The following is a 17,527-nucleotide window of genomic DNA, read 5'->3' as shown; positions in this document are numbered from 1 at the left end:
AAGGCAACAGAAACAAAGGAGAAAATGAACACATGGGACTACATCAAACTCAAAAGCTTCTGCACAGCAAAAGATACAATAATCAAAATGGACAGGCAACCCACTGTATGGGAGAGCATCATTGCCAATGATATATCAGATAAGGGGTTAATTTCCAATATATATAGAGTGCTCATACAACTCAACAAAAGGAAGACAAGGAATCCAATTAAAAAATGGGCAGAGGAAATAAATATACACCTCTCCAAACAGGACATGCAAATGGCTAAGAGACATATGAAGAAATGCTCAACATCACTAACTAAAACAACAATGAGGTATCACCTCACACCTGTCAGAATGGCTGTCATCAACAAATCATCACACAACAAGTGCTGGCAAGGGTGTGGAGAAAAGGGGACTCTAGTACAGTGCTGGTGGGTATGCAGACTGGTGCAGCCACTATGGAAAGCAATATGGTGTTACCTCCAAAAAATAAAAATTGTATTGCCATTTGACCCAGTGATCCCACTTCTAGGAATATACCCTATGAAGCCTGAAACACCAGTCAGAAAGAATGTATGTACCCTCATGTTTGTAGCAGCACTATTTACAATAGCTAAGATCTGGAAACAGCCCAAATGTCCATCCCTAGACGAATGGATAAAAAATCGGTGGTACATATGCACAATGGAGTACTATGCAGCTGTAAGAAAGAAAGATCTCTTATCCTTTGAGATGACATGGAGGGACCTGGAAAGTATTATCCTAAGCAAAACGAGCCAAACAGAGAAAGACAAGTATCATATGATCTCACTTATTTGTGGAATATAATGAACATAACAGTCTGAGGAATGGGGTAGTCCCAGAGATGTGGAAGTGGGTACAGACTGACAATCCCCAAAAGAAGGGGTGGTGGGGGAGAGATAAACCACAGAACTTATATGCATGTATACATGAACAATGAACATGAACAACAAAGCTGGGGACAGGGCGGGGAAGGAGGGGGAATCAGTGGGGAAAAAAGGAGAAACATCTGTAATAAAAATAAATTAATTAATTAATAATAAGAAAAATAAGAAAACTGATGTCAATTTATTTAGTTCACACCTAGAGTAAGTTTGGGCTCTGAATTGCTTATCTTCTTGATTTTGCTACCTAAAAATACCTTTAAACTTTAAACAAAAAATTCAAATCTTCCCTGTCTTAAATATATACTCAACATAAGAATAGTGTAAAACTCTGGTACATGAATCAATAACCTTTCTATGTATTTGAAAATTTTTATCTATAATGTCTATGTAATAATTATGAAAAATGTCTTCAAGATCTGTTTTTATTAAAATCTTGTATAAAATAATGAAATAGAAAGTGTGTAAAATATAATTGATAACAATTTCTATGGTAAGAAATAAATGTATAACCTTGTACAACCTAATTTACATGTCTGTATTAGTTCTTAACACTAGGAAAATTTAACAATATTTAATATTTTCTATATGTTAAGATAAACCTTTCCCACATCTGACTTACTCATTTGTTTTTATCATATGTCTGCCCCATTAGAATATAAGCATTATAATGCAATATGATGTCTACCCTGTTTCCTATTGACTCCCCAGGACATAATAGCCAGCCCATGGGATAATTGGTTGAAATGACATAGTAAAGACTAAGTAAATGGATGAATACATAACATTAGGTCTGGAAAACCAATGAAAACAAAACCCATCACAAAATCAGTAGGTGGCATAAAGTTCCGAGTTCTGTTTATTCACCATTCCAATGCCTCTTAATAAATCCGCACATGCTCAGTTCCAACTACTGCCTTCGACTGGGTAAATAAACAGCTGTCACAAACAAGCTCCAAAACATAAAGAGACTCATATACAATCTAAATTTCGTATTGATTGTAAACAGTGCTGACATATCTGAGGAGCCTTCTCTCTGCAGTTATCCAGGGAGTCAGGCTGATCACAAGTGTGCCCTCGTAAGCATGTGGCTTCCAAGGATGTCTCAAAGCCATCGCTGTGCCTGACAGCAGGAGAAAGACGTATGGAGGAGCATGTGAAAGAGATATTTTGGGGGTGGGCCTGTAAATAGTGCTTATAATCTTCACTCACAAAACATTGATCAGATTCAGTCACTTTGCCACACTATCTGTAATGGAAGCTGAAAAAGTAGCTACTAGTGCAACCAATGGACATAGACAACAATGTCGGGGGGTGGGGGGAGTGGAAAGGAGAAACATCTGTAACAAAAATAAATTAATAAAAATTGAAAATACATTCTTACTCTATAGCCCAGAAAGAATATGAAAACATTTCATTTAGAAATGGATGTTGGAGGGCACTTAGTAACATTTCAGTTGAAAAGGCAATAAGTGATTGTAAAACAGGAGTTCCTCTGTTTAGAAGGGGGCCATACTTGTCCACCTCACTGGTAATTTGAGATGCCCTTACATCAGCCTTGCATTTGTTTCTGTATTTCTTCGTAAGTTCTAAATAATTCAAGTTCCCACTAAATATTCCTATCCTCATAAAACCATAGTTGGCTAGGCATTGTAGCATTCCTTGTGTATAGTCCCAGTATACTTTGCTTATAACCTCTGATTTAGCTTCTACAACATTTTTTAGTCATTATTTTTAATCATGTGTTCTAGGCCTTGGGTGTGATCTTTCTACTGGAAATAATTGCAATAAATTATTTCTATTAATTAAATTGCATCAACAAAAGTACTTCCTATTAGGAAGGATCTTATTGGTAAGTAACAAATGATGACTGAATTTTAATAAAGGTTTATTCCCTAGCAATTAATATTCAAAATTTAAAATATTTGCATTTAGAGGCATGGCTCAGGGAGATAAAAATACAATTAGTTGAATATACTCTCTCTCACATTTTCATACTTTTCTCTCACATTTACATACTTTACTTCACCAGTTTAGTCAGGGCACAAATGGTAATTTGCAGCTGATGTCAAGCTAAGTGGACATCATTTGCATTTATTGTGGAAATTATATAGTAGCTGACTGTGAGTAATGTGATAGGTATTCATGAAATGTTGTGTATCTTAACAGAACTGTCCGATTTAGCACTGGAATTACAATACTAATAGAATGAACTATTCTTTTGTGAGGGTCTCTAGAACTATATCACAAAGCAGAATATTTGTTGTCCTTTCTGGAATTATGAAGGAAATATTTACAGAAAGCATCATAAGTGGATGTCCTTCTGCAACTGTTTCATGAATAAGCTTTCAGTGAGGCACCACATTAGAAACATTCTCATACAGATGTCAGTTGGAATGAAGGTCTCCTTTCTGGTAGTGGCCACAGGAGAACTCATCTTAGGATTGCTAGGAAATGGATTCATTGGACTGGTGAACTGCATCGAATGGGTCAAGACTGGGAAGGTTTCCTCAGCTGACTTCATCCTCACCAGCTTGGCTGTGGCCAGAATCCTCCAACTGGGGCTAATACTATTGGATTCATATATAATGGGGCTTTCTCCACATTTGTATGCTACTGGTAAACTACCAAAAATAGTTACTATTCCTGGGGCACTAATCACTTAACTACCTGGTTTGCCACCTGCCTAAGCATTTTTTTTACTTCCTTAAAGTAGCCAATTTCTCCCAGTCCTTTTTCAACTGGCTGAAGTAGAGTCAACAGAGTGGTTCTTATCCTTTTCCTGGGGTCTTTCTTCTTACTGTCTCTTAGCCTCTTAATGCAGGATGCTCTTAGTGAGTTGTGGATAAATATCTAAAGAGTGCCTGAAAGAAACATGACCTTGCATTTAGATGGAAGTAAAATTATGTCTTAAACGTCTTCTTGTTAATTTGACTTCTGTTATCCCTTTTTCCTGTCGCTGATGTCTTTGCTCTTTTTATCTGTCCTTGTTGAGACACACCAAGAATTTGCAGCTCAACCTGACGGGCTCAAGACACTCTAGCACAGTAGCCCACAGAAGGACCATAAAAATGGTGACAACCTTCCACCTCCCCCTCATCATTTACTTTATTTCTACTCTAACAGCAAGTTGGATCTTCACTAAGGAACAGACATATCAGGCTATTATGCCTGCCACGGTGATTCCAACTATCTTTCCCTCAGGCCACTCTTTTATTGTAATTTTTTGAAACAGCAAGTTAAGACAGATCGCTTTGAAATTACCGTGGCACTTAAATTCTCTGAGAAAATAAAAACCTTTCACCTTATCGTAACGTGCTGTATTCTATTTTAAAACACCTTAGAAAACCAGCATTTTTTCATCAGGTCCTTTCAGGTTTTGTTAAATAGCACTAAAATTTCCATACAACATGCCTCTAGATCATTATATTTTCTCACAGTAATATGACATATGTGATTAAAGGAAAGATCTCTGATATAATAACATTTTCTGGTAACAAAAGAGTATTTGAGACGTTAAAGAAGAATAGATAAAACAATATAATAAAATATTGATGAATGTATAATAAATATACAATGTAATATGAATAAATATATATGATTACCATCACAGAAAGGGAAAATATAATGCAAAATTTTCTAACTCAAGATAAATTTGAAATGAGATAAGAAAAAGAATTGTAAAATGTTAAGTGTAATAATAATTTATATAAATATAAAATGTGAATATTAGGCTGATGCTTCTAATGTTGGAAAAAATATGAAACAATGGGAATTTTCATACTATATTTCTTGGATTATGAATTGGCAATACAACTTTGTGTATGAATATGCCATTATGTTTTTAAGGTGAAGGTCCTATATCCTAAAATCTATTCATTGCATTCCTATTTTTTATACCAGAGATTTTTTGTTACATGTGTACCAGAATTTATATGCAAAAATATGCATGTTACTACTGTTCTTAAGAGCTGAAATTGAGAATTCATATAAATGCCCATCAGATATAAAATGGACAAATTATGGCATATAGACAAAATAAAATACAACACAAAAATGAAAACAAATTAAATCTATAAATTTCTTAGTCCCTTGATAAAGGAAAGAAGACATAGAAATAAAAATGTCAATTTGTTAAAGCAAAATACAAATGTAGTGTAGCATTTGGGTATATTTGTGTACATGTAATACTACTTTGTTGTATTAAAATGACCCAGAATGCCCTGGCCAGTTTGGCTCAGCGGTTAGAGAGTTGGCCTGCAGACCACAGAGTCCCGAGTTCGGTTCCCACTAAGGGCACGTATCTCAGTGCAGTTTGTTCCCGGCCCCAGTGGGGGTCATGTGAGTGGCCACCAATCGATGTATCTCTCTCACATCTATGTTTCTCTCTCTATCTTCCTCCTTCTCTCCCTCCTGTTCTATCTGAAGATAAATGCAAAAGTGTCCTTGGGTGAGAATAAAAAAATAAAATAAAATAAAATAAATAAATAAATAAATAAATAAATAAATAAATAAATAAATAAAATGACCCAGATTAATCACAGTAGCTGGGCATACCAATAAGCAGCCAAGAGACCTGTGCTTTCTAATGATGCTATCAAAATATGAAAGAAAGTTTATATACTCTATTTTTATATAAGCTTATATACATATCCATATGAAAATGCTAGAAAAGCAAAGTACTATTTTTTTAGTTCACTTTGCCTAAATTTTTAGAATGTAGTAACAATTAGCAGGTAAATTATCAGAAATATTTGAAGTTTTAGGTGAAGTTGTTCTTTCGAGCCGGACTTGATGCTGAACTTGATGTAAGTATCATAAAGCCATGGAAAAGATCAGTAGTAGTCTTACATTGCAGGGAATTCTACCTGTAAGGGAAATGGATGAAGTCACAACTGTAAGTTAGAGATTTCCCATTTACCCATCACCATCATCATCATCATCATCATCATGTATCTCATTAATGATTTCTATTTCAAATGTTTACATTCATAAGTCAGAAAATATGTAAATATTTTCTTACAAATCACTGTATGTAATATAACTTAGTAAATAACAAATTTCAAGTCAAGCAGAATACCTTTAGAAATGGAGTTTTCTTACATTTTCATACATTACTTGGGCAAATTACTTATGGATGATCTTAAAATCATAGAATTAAGCTACAGAGCCCCATTTCTAACATCAGAAGTAGCATAAATGTAGCCCTGGCCGGTTTGGCTCAGTGATTAGAGTGTCAGCCCATGGACCAATGAGTTGTGGGTTTGATTCCTGTCAAGGCCATGTACCTCAGTTGTGGTTTGTCCCCTGCCCTGGTTAGGGTCGTGTGGGAGGCAGCCCATCAATGTGTCTCTCTCACATTGATGTTTCTCTCTCTCTCTCCCTCCCTCACACTCTAAATAAAGATAAATAGAAAAATATCCTCAAGTGAGTATTAAAAAAAAGTGGAGTAACTGTAAAAGGACTACTGAAAAAAATAAGTCATTAACTAAGATGATGTCCCTGTGATTGATGTATTTATAATTTGGTTATTTGAATATATTTAGAGATCAAGTTCTGCTCTTTACTTTTTCTTGTAATGAGAGCCTGTGGTAATGATGCAGTAATAGACAGGTTACCATCCAAGAAAATCTCATCACATGACATCCATTACCAGTTTATATCAACTTAGTGGAGTGTGACCAGTTCATGCATATAGATATTCTGTGATCAAAGTTAGGGGAAAGAAGGGAATTGGTACATTTCTTTGATAACACTAATAAAAATTAAAATACTTTTTAAGAGTTTAATATTATGTTGTTTTTTTTAAATCCTCACCTGAGGGTATTTTTCCATTTATCTTCAGATAGACTGGGAGGGAGGGAGGAAGGTAGGAAGGGAGAGAAAGAGAGAGAGAGAGAGAGAGAGAGAGAGAGAGACAGAGAGAGAGAGAGAGAGAGAGAAACATCAATGTGAGAGAGACACATTGACTGGCTACTCCCTGCAGGGCCCCGACCAGTGCCGGGGACAGAACCGCATCCGAGGTATGTCCCTTTGACTGGAATCTAGCCCACGATTCTTTGGTCTGAGGGCCGATGTTCTAACCACTGAGAAAAACTGGCCAGGGCTGATGTTATGTATTTTATTTAGTATCCCCATAGAAGATATTTTTAGAAGAAGAACAAAAGATTGTTTCTAAGGTGAATTGTAGGACATGGTAAAAGACCACCTAAGGGAGTGGTGGTCAGTTTTGTCTTGGTAGTCAGGATCAATTAGTCCAGCCAGCACATATCTCTCATCTTTGCCTGATTTACAGGCCTACAGAGTCCAAAGAGGTTGGATGGCAGTCTGTTTTACAGTTTGATAAATCATTGTTGTGTCTCCTGGTAGAAGTATTCCTCCCTTTGTACAATGACCTCCAGACCAGCAGAACATAAGGTCATGGGAAGAGGAAGCAGATATTTTGTTATCGGGTTATGAGGAGTAATAGTGAATGGTGACAATCAACCTTCTGGAGAAACTTGCCCCAGCCCTGCAAGATATTGCCACCTATTTTGGCACTGTAACTGTGTCTTTGAGAGGCCATTCTACCATTTTGTCAAGCCAGCTACTTCAGGATGGTGGGGAGCATGGTTAGATGAGTGAATTCCATGAGCAAATGCCCATTGCCACACTTCTCTTGGTGTGAAGTTGGTTCCTTGATCATTAGCAATGTTGTATACAGTAACCTGATGGTGGATAAGGCATTCTGTAAGTGCATGCATGGTGGTTTTGACAGAGCATTACATTCAGAGAAAGCAAATCCACATCCAGAGTAGGCATCTATTTCAGTAAGAACAAAACGTCTACTCTTTTATTATGAAAGTACTCTAATGTAATCAACCTGCCAACAGTAACTGGGCGATCACCCCTAGAATGGTGCCATATTTGAGACTCAATGTTGGTGTTCCCTCTGGCAGATTGGGCATTTAGCAGGGGCCACTTAGTTTCTGCCATTCTGATCATCAATTTCCTTAATCCATTGCATGATGACAGTGGTGGCTTGGGAAAAAGTGTTGTCCACAGAACAGGTCATCTTTCTACGTTCTTATTAAAATTCTTCTGTGTTGAAGTTACTCTTTGGTGACACTTACATGGCACACAAATAGCTTTAAAATTTTTGCTCATTCAGGGAAATCTGTTCACATACCTCTTTCTCAAAGTGCTTTGTCACTAATTTTCAAATCACGTTCCTTTCATGTTGCTGACCTTCCAGCCAAACTATTGGCCACAGTTCATAAGTCAGTATGAAATTATACCTCTACTCATTTCTCCTTCTAAGCAAAGTGAACAACCAAGTACAGTGGTCAGAATTCTGTCCACGAGGAGAATTTCCTTTCATCGATATCATTTGAAGGTGTCCCTAAAGGGGAGGCTGTGCTGTAGCTGTCCACTTGGTATAGCACCTGCATGTTATGCAGACCATCTGTAAACCAGGCCCGAGTCTTCTCTTCCTCTGTCAACTATTTATAGAAAGCATCCCATGAAACCAAATGTATAGGCTGGAACAGAAAAGGCAGTGATTAGGAGTGGGGACCTTGGGCATTTGGGTCCCTTCTTCCTGTAACTTCCTAGGGCCACAAGGGCCTGCTTGGGCCTGATCTTGTGTATTCCACTTTCATTTGTTGATTTCACATGCACAAGTTTATGGCTCAGTGGGTCAAATAACAATCAGTTCATAATGGGAGCTAAAGTCACATTGTAACTTGGTCACTCACGGTCAAAAATTTTGTCTCTACTAAGGTGCACTAGCAGGCTAAGAGCTGTTTTTCTAGCTGCAGAGGATGGCAAGACTTTCCTCCAACATCCTAAGGACCTGCACTGTGATTCACCCATAGAAGCCTGCCAAAGGACTGAAACGGCATCCCTATCTGTCACTGACACTTCATATAAGAAACTATGGAATATCAAAATTACAACTAAACTACAGAACAAACATCATTCAGAATGTTCTGAAATCAAGCTGAATGGAAGTACTACAACTATGAAATTGAAGAAGCAACCATATCCAGACAGGTAGAAGGGGCAGAGGTGTGCACAGGCTGGCCCCACACCCACGTGTGGCGGATAAAAATCAGGAGAATACCTTGGCTAGGAAGGTCCTCCCTGAGGAATGAAGAGTCTCTGTCTCACACAAGGTGCCCAGCTCAAGGTTCCAGTGCCAGGAAGAGAAGTCCCCATCACTTCTGACTGTAAAAACCAGCAAGAACTGAGGCTGAGGGAGGCTGAAGCTACTGGAGCCCCAGGCAGTTCTTCTTAAAGGGCCTGTGCAGGTACTTACTTAGACTTGCTTCCTTTGAGCTCCAGTGCAGAAGGGGAGCTTAAAAGACACCAGAAATATATGGGGAAGAACTGAATTGTCTGCATTGGGGTGAGAGCTGGAGAGACAGCTTTCTCCTGGATAGACATGATAGTGGAGGCCTTTGTTTCTTTGGTGAGCCCTTTCCCCACAGGGCAGGCAGATGGCTGCCATATGTGGGACTCCAGAAACCTGGCTCACACTGTTTGCCCCTCCCTGGTGATTCCCTGAGGCCCTGCCCCACCCAACTTTTGGACCTACCCTAGCTGTTTCCAGTGGCTTTACCATCAGATTGGTCTGTTATGGCTCCTGCTTCTGATTTTTTTTAATTCTCTCAAACAAGTAGCATCTGGCCACAGCAAGCCCCATACCTCTTACTAAGTGGCCCCTGGCCTGGCACTAGAAGCAGCCAGCCTTGGTTCACAGCTTGGCTTTGCCTGGGTACCTCCAAGCCCAGCACAAGAAGCAACCATTGGCAGATTGCTTTGTAGCTTATGCTGGGTGGCCCTAGATAGAACACAGCCAGTGGCAGACCTTGCCCCAGAGCCAGCAAACCCTGTGGACAGCTTCAGACTACATTGAAGCACCACTACCCAACCACCTCCACAAGTGACACACTCAAGGAATGGACTCAGTGGGTACCAGAGCCCTGCTGAAGTAAGTCTTGCTCTGTGTGGTGGGCCCCTGCACAGATGATCATCCAAGGTAGTCAGAGGTCAGTGGGCAGTGGGCACAGCCAGTCCTTGCAACTTATCAGCCTGAGTAAAACCCTCCCATTGACTTGCCAACAGCAATAAAGACTCAATTAAAACAGAAGAGTAAAAAGTCCACACAAGGGGTATACCTGGAGGACCCAGCTGGGAGACCACACAGGTAGTGCCACTGAACCCTACAGGATACCTTCTACAATAGGCCACCCTACGAAGCCTAGGAGACATAGCAGCTCTACCTAATACATAGAAACAAACTCAGGGTGGCAGCCAAAATGAGGAGACAAAGAAACGTGTCCCAAATGAAAGAACAGAATAAAACTCCAGGAAAAGAACTAAAAGAAATGGAGATAAGCAATATAACAGATGCAGAGTTCAAAACACTGCTTATAAGGGCACTCAATGAACTTATTGAGAATTTCAAGAAACTTCATAAGGATCTCAAGAGCATAATAAAGGACCAGTCAGAAATGAAGGATGCACTAACTGAAATAAGGAATAATTGACAGGGAATCAATAATGGAATAGGTGAAGCCAAGAAGCAAACCATCAATTTGGAATACAAGGAAGCAAAAATCACCCAATCAGAACAGAAAAAAAAAGAATTTTAAAAAATGAGGATAGTATAAGGAGTTTGTGGGACAATTTTAAGCATACCAACATTCACATCATGGGAGCACCAGAAAAAGAAGAGAGAGGGGAGAAATAGAAACCTTATTTTTAAAAATGACAGAAAACTTCCCTTACTTGGTGGAGGAAACAGACATGCAAGTCCACAAAGCACAGAGAGTCCCAAACACAATGAAGCCAAAGAGGTCCACACCAAGACACATGATCATCAAAATGCACAACAGTTAGTTACCGACAATGGAGCTCCCATAAGACTGTCAAATGATTTATCAAAGGAAGCTTTGCAGGCCAGAAGGGAGAGGAAAGAAATATTTAAAGTGATGCAAAGTAAGAACCTACAACCAAGATTACTCTAGAGCTATCATTTAGAATCAATGGCCATATAAAGAGTTTCCCAGACAAGAAAAAGCTAAAGGAGTTCATCACCACCAAACCAGTATTATATGAAATGTTGACAGGTCTTTTTAAAGAAGTAGAAGATAAAAAGTATGAAGAATAAAATGGCAATAAATACATATCTATCAACAATCGAATCTACAAACCAAATGAGCAAGCAGAACAGAAACAGACTCATAGATACAGAGAAGTTTTTGTTGGTTGCCAGATGGGAGAGGGGTTGGGTGAAAAAGATGAAGGAATTAAGAAGTACAAATTGGTTGTTAGACTGATGAACCTTAAATGGAAGTGGGGAGGTGGGGTGGGAAGAGAGAAACCAAAGAACTTATATGCCTATATGCATATCCAAAAGACACAGACCATAGTGTAGGGAAGGCAGGTGAGAGGTAGAAGTAGGGAGGAGGGGGTCAAGGGGGAAAAAAGAAGGGACATCTGTAATGCAGTCAGCAATAAAGATAAGTTTTAAAAAGAAAAATAAAGTGACTATGGAATCTATTTTATTAATATTCACCAGAGGTAGGCAAGATTTAGTACTTACAGAATACTAGGTGAAAGTATTTATTAATTGCGTATAGATATAAAAAGAGCTTGCTGCTTGATTGTAAAACTTCAGCTTCAGCACAGAATAAATATAGATAACAAAAATTCACTAGTGCATGTCTAAAAACACAATAATCCTTTCCAGAAGAAGCATATTATTACACAGACAAAGAAACAAACAAGACTAGCAAACCAAATTCTGGTGCATTTCTCACCTTAATCTTAGTAAATGTGAAACTCAGCCTTTTATTCTAACCTGATTTTTCGCTCAAAACTAGAGCTTACATGTTAAAAGGTGTGGGGTTTTTTGTTTGTTTTGTTTTGTTTTTGTTTTTTTTTAGTATAATTTACAGTTCTGTAGCTTCAGTTCTTGTGTGAACTGCAACCAAGGTACATGCCCTTGGCTGAAATCAAACCCATGACTCTTTGGTCTGCAGGCCGACACTCTAACCACTGAACCAAACTGGCCAGGGCAGTTTTAACTTTCTTGATTGTGCCTCTTTATGAAGTCTAATTCATTACTTTTGTTGCTGTTGTGTGTGTGTGTGTGTGTGTGTGTGTGTGTGAGTGTGTTTCCTAGCTAAGAACTTTTGCCTATCCCCAGATCATAAAAATATTATACTTTTCTTCCCAGCCCAGCTTTTCAGGTCACTGTAATTACAAATCTATTAGGTCCCTTGATCTTCTCCAAAGTTCAATGATGTTTTTTATATTTTCAAAATTCTTTTACCTTCTTATTTCATTTTGGTTGGTTTCTATTTTTATATCTTCAAGTATACCAGTGTTTTCTTCTATACTCTCCAATCAGATGTTATTCCCATCCAGTGTCTTTTTCATCACAGATATTGTGGTTTTAATCTCTAGAAGTTTAATTTGGGTCTTTATCATACTCTCCTTTTATCTTAACATTTTGGACACCTGCAATACAGTTATTATAATAACTATTTAAATGTCCTTGTCTGTTAACTCTAATACCTGTGCCAATTCTAGATTGACTTTGTTTGATTTTTCTTATTTTGGGTCATATTTTAGGGCTTCTTTGAAGATAATCTTTGATTGGATATCAGACCATGAATTTTACCTTGCTGAATGCTAGATTTCTTTGTGTTCCTATAGGCATGTGTCATGAGCTTAGTTCTGGGATGCCATTAAATTATTTGGCTCTTGCTTTTAATATTTGTTAGGCAGGACCCGAACTATGTTAATCAAGAGCTAATTATTTTCCACCATTGAAGCAAGACTTTCCTATGTGAATACTGTGTGAATGCTTTTCTGTATGTCTTGTGAAATAAGACATTTTTCAGAGTTTTATTCCATTTTGGCTGCTGTTACAACAACAAAAACCTCATGGATTGGGTGGCCTATAAACAACAGAATCTATTTTTCACAGTTCCAGGTTGGACATCCAGCCTCGAGGAGCTTGCAGATTTGGTGTCTGATAAGCTCCCACTTCCTGGTTCATATGGCAACCTTGCTGTGTTCTCACATGGCAGAAGTGGCAGGCAGTTCTTTGGTGTCTTTTAAAAAAAAAATAAGGACACTAATTTCATTCATGAGGGCTCCACAGTCATAACCTAATCATCTCCCCAAAATCCAACCTTCAATACCATCATATTGCAAGTGGGGATTTAATATATGAATTTGAGGGGATATAGCATTCCATCTATAGCATCTAATTTTACTGATGGGGACAGAAACGGTTTCATACCATTTGTGTGTCCGGACCACTGTTTCCTTTAATCACCTTAGATGATTCTTTCTCAGCCCTTGGTAGTTTCCTCATAGGTACATGTCTGTTAGTTTTCTGCTGAATACTTGATGGGGATCCCCCAAAGTTCTGTGCAATTACTTCTCCTTCTGGTACTCCATGATGCAAATTCTAGCAGTCTTGGTCTCCTGGATTCTCAGCTTTGTCCCTTCAACTTGGGAAGTTCATTGGGCTCTACTAGGTTCTTGTCTCTGCATCATGTGCTGAAAACATTTTCAAAGCCATCATCTGGGCAATCATAGGCTTACATCATTTGTTTCCTAACTCTCAGGTGTCACTGTCCTTCAATGCATGATGTTTAGTTTCTTGAAATCTGTTGTTTCATTATTTTGTCTGATTTTCATATTTTCAGACAGCAAGGTAATTCTGGTCCAAATTATTTGTTCAGAAGTAGAAGTGCCAAAGCAAAAATTTCTTTGAATAACCTAGTTTTATTTATTTGACATTTTATTCTTTTTCAAAGATAAATTATGCTTAAAGTACAATTAAGTTAATTATTAATCTATTAATTAATAGTTATTTTATCATGAAATCCTTCCTTAGAGACAAAATTCTTTACTAGGTTACTTCTTATACCATTTAGAATTTAGAAGATATTAAAAATAAAGCTACTATGAATATGTACATAAAGTTTTTACATGGGTATATACTTTTATTCCTCTTGGGTAAATAACGAGGAACGGAATGTCTGGATCATACAATAAGTATTTAACTTTTTAAGAATCTTCTGTATCTCTGCTTCAAAGTAGCTGTGCCATTTTATATTCCCAACAATCCACATGCTTACCAACAATTGAATGGATAAATAAATTTTGATGTTTTCATGCAATGGAAACTTGGTAATTTAAAAAAAAAAATGAACTATTGTGATCAACAACAACATTGACAAATCTTGCTAGAATATGCTGAGTAAAAGTCACCAGACAGAGTTATGGTATATAATTTCTTTTATATAACATTCTAAGTATAAAAAGCAACCTATAATTTACAGAGGCATGATGAAATTTTGGGGGATAATATATGTTTGTTTCCTTGATTAAAGTGATGGTTTCACAAATATATAAATATATGTTTACCGAATTGTATAGTTTAAATATGCACAGCTTGCCCTGGCCGGTTTGGCTCAGCGGATAGAGTGTCAGCCTTGCAGAACAGAAAGACCTGGGTTCGGTTCCTACTAAGGGCACGTGCCTCGGTTGCAGTTTGTCCTCGCCAGTCGATGTGTCTCTCTCTATCTTCCTCCCTCTCTCCCTCCCCCTCTATCTGAAGATAAATGCAAAAATGTTCTCGGGTGAGGATAAAAAAAATTTTTTTAAAGATAAATATGCACAGCTTATTTGTATATTAGAAAGAATTCAAGAGGAAGCTAAACACAAATAGGCATTCCCAGAAATCTTGTCTCTGCAACTTTCAAAGAATCTAGTCTCTTCACTTCTGATTCCTCTTCTTTCTCTGGGGATCCCAGAACTTCTGTTTATTGTGATACACTGTGTAGACCTTCTCCTTGTTTTCTACATACCTTACATAAGACTGGTTTGTCTTTGACAAGGGCTACTTTTGAATGCAGAATGCTGCAGATGAGTGTGTGCACGTATGCATGTGTGGAAGATAGGACGGTAGGAACAGAGAGCTCCCTTGGGGTGAGTCTTATTTTTACTGGAACTTAAGTGCTGTTTCAGCTTCTAAAGTCCAATGGAAGTTCAGTTTCACCACTCATTTCATTTTCTCATCTTTGTTTACAACGTTGTGGGAGTTGGTGTATTCCTCAAATTGTGCCTCAGTGTCTTGGAAGATGCTAATCCTGGAATGTCCATCCTACTTCTGTGATGTGTTGGGGCTTCTACCCTTGACATATTTGCCTTAAAACTTCCCATTTTTCTTGTTTAACTAAGAATCTTGATTCCTCTAAATTGGAAGGTATTATTGATAATTTTACAGGGCTTTGTTGATTTGGGTTTATTGCGTCTATATTGCTTTCTAAAATATTTTGTAGAAATAAGTACATTGTTAGGGTTTTTACTCTGCCATCTTGTTTAAGAAACCTATAATTACATTGGCATTTGATTTAATAGACAGAGAGCAGATGTTTCTGGAAGATGTAAGAACACGCTGAATAAAACGTAAAAGCCCTTGCTGACTGTAGGAGAATGGGTATTACTGAGTGATGGTGAGGTGTGAATGAGGACAATTCGTACTCTGCAGATGAGCCTCTCAATGTTGCCCAGATCTGGAGGGAGTCAATGGGGGGAGGGGTAGGAACATCTGTAACAAAAATAAATTAATAAAAATAAATATTGCCCATATCTGGCTTTAACTCCGAGAGTGGTTTGCTGGATAAAAATGGAGTTCTATCATTTCTTTTTTTTTTTTTTATCCTCACCTGAGGACATTTTTTAATTTTTTGTTCAGATAGAGTGGGAGGGGGAGAGAGAGAGAGAGAAAGAGAGAGAGAGAGAGAAGAGAGAGAGAAACATCAACATGAAAGGGACACATCGAGTGGCTGCCACCTGCACAAATCAACCAGGGCCAGGGACAAACTGCAACCGAGATACATGCCCTTAGTGGGAACCAAACCCAGGTCACTCTGGACTGGAGGCCGATGCTCTAACCGCTGAGCCAAACTGGTCAGGGCAGTTCTATCATTTCTTACAAGCCCTGTAAATAGTTTCCAAAGTTGTCTGAACGTTTACAGTTCAGTGTGAAACATCAAGAGCAATCATGTTTTTAAAATATCTTGATGTATAGTATTATTTTTAACACCAGGAGAAGCTTAATAAATATAAACAAAGAGATGGATGTCTGAATTATTAGAGAGAAAAACGAGATTTTTGAATCCAGATGATTTTGGATTTTCTGAGCCTCATTTTCTTATTGGCAAAAGAAGACAGCCATTCCTGGACAATAATCCCACGAGGTGTTCTGCAAACTGTTTGTTTTCAGGCACTCACAAACAATTTATTGATAAATATAAATTATCAATATCTAGCATTCAGCAGTTATGGCTTTGCTGGGTTCCCTCAGGAAACTTGAGTGCTTTGGATGCCCAAAGCTTTGAATAAACTATGGAAATATCCCTTCAGTCTTTTTTCATTGCATCTCAGTGGTGATGATTTTAGTGCTCACCAAACTCCACCTACTAATGTAGATATTTGCTGTATGTTAGGGTTCTAGGCATTCAATTTTTTAATGGTTTGGATAACAACTGAAATTGGTAAAAAAAAGTTGGGTAGAGGTTAAATAAAGCAAACATTGCAAAATAGTGAAAGAGAATATATCTTTATTTGCATGTTAGCAAATGAGAGTTTAGTGTATTTTTTCAACATCAATTATGAGAAATTTTATTTCACATTGAGAACATAGAGTACCTGGATTAGAATGCCACTAATTCTTTTGAGGGGAATGATTTTTATAAGGAGAGCTATGTGCCCACTCATTAGCACACCTTAGTGCTTTCTGACTTGATATTGAACCTGCAGTTTTTAAAAAGAAATTAACTACACATCCAAGAAATAAGTGTACATGCTATTTGAATGTGGTAAATCAAGAAATTATCAACATTGCAATTAGACATTGAAGCTCTCTCTTTGAAACCATGGTAAGTGCTTTGCATAGTTTCTTCACCATTTTAGTAAATATGGAATTTACAATTGGTGTTTGGGGGAATGGATTCATAATACTGGTGAACTGCATTGACTGGTTCAAGAAACAAAAGATCTTTTCTACCGATCAAATCCTCACTGCTTTGGCCATCTCCAGAATTTGTCCGGTTTGGGTAATAATGATGACTTGGTTTGCAAAGGATATTTATCCATCTTCACAAATGAATACATTGGAAATTATACTTATTATTCTTGGGGTTGTGGCGAATCATTTTAGTAACTGGTTTGCCACAGGCCTCAGCCTTTTTTATTTTCTCAAGATAGCCAATTTCTCAAATCCCATTTTTCTTCACCTAAAGCGAACAGTTGAAATGGTAGTTCTGGTAATATTGCTGGGAGCATTAGTGTTCTTGTGTTTAAATCTTACTACCATAAGTATGTATATTAATATCCAGATACACCCATATGAAAGAAATATGACTTTGAGTTCTAAAAGGAGTAATACTAAAAACTTTTAAAAACTGATTGCATTCACCCTGGGAGCCCTCATACCCTTTCTCATACCCCTGAGCTTTTTTATCCTGTTCATCTTCTCCCTGTGGAAACATCTCAAGAATATGAAGCACAGCGCAACGGGATTCAGAGATCCTCGCCTCAAGGCCCTTGTAACAGCTATG

This window comes from Molossus molossus, unplaced genomic scaffold (assembly GCF_014108415.1).
Source record: "Molossus molossus isolate mMolMol1 unplaced genomic scaffold, mMolMol1.p scaffold_m16_p_10, whole genome shotgun sequence".
Lineage (NCBI taxonomy): Eukaryota > Metazoa > Chordata > Mammalia > Chiroptera > Molossidae > Molossus > Molossus molossus.
This window is presented reverse-complemented; position numbering follows the sequence as displayed.